A 219-nucleotide genomic window follows, 5' to 3' on the forward strand; every position below is an offset into this window, starting at 1 on the left:
ACCGGGCCCTGGGGGGAGCCCCGCAGGAAGGGAAGCCCAGCCCATGGGATTTGGGATCGCAGAGGGCACAGCCCTGCTTTCCCAGGGCTGGCACTGCCCGTCTCGATCGCAGTTTGGGTGGGGGTGGGTGCCCCTTAGCAGCCGGTGGCAGAGGGCAGGAGGAGGGGGAGAGGGCGAAGCGCTCCTCACCGTCTGCTTTGCCTCGGCAGCTCCTCCCCG

The sequence above is a fragment of the Eurypyga helias genome, unplaced genomic scaffold, assembly GCF_000690775.1.
Source record: "Eurypyga helias isolate BGI_N326 unplaced genomic scaffold, ASM69077v1 scaffold42998, whole genome shotgun sequence".
NCBI classification, from domain to species: Eukaryota; Metazoa; Chordata; class Aves; order Eurypygiformes; family Eurypygidae; genus Eurypyga; species Eurypyga helias.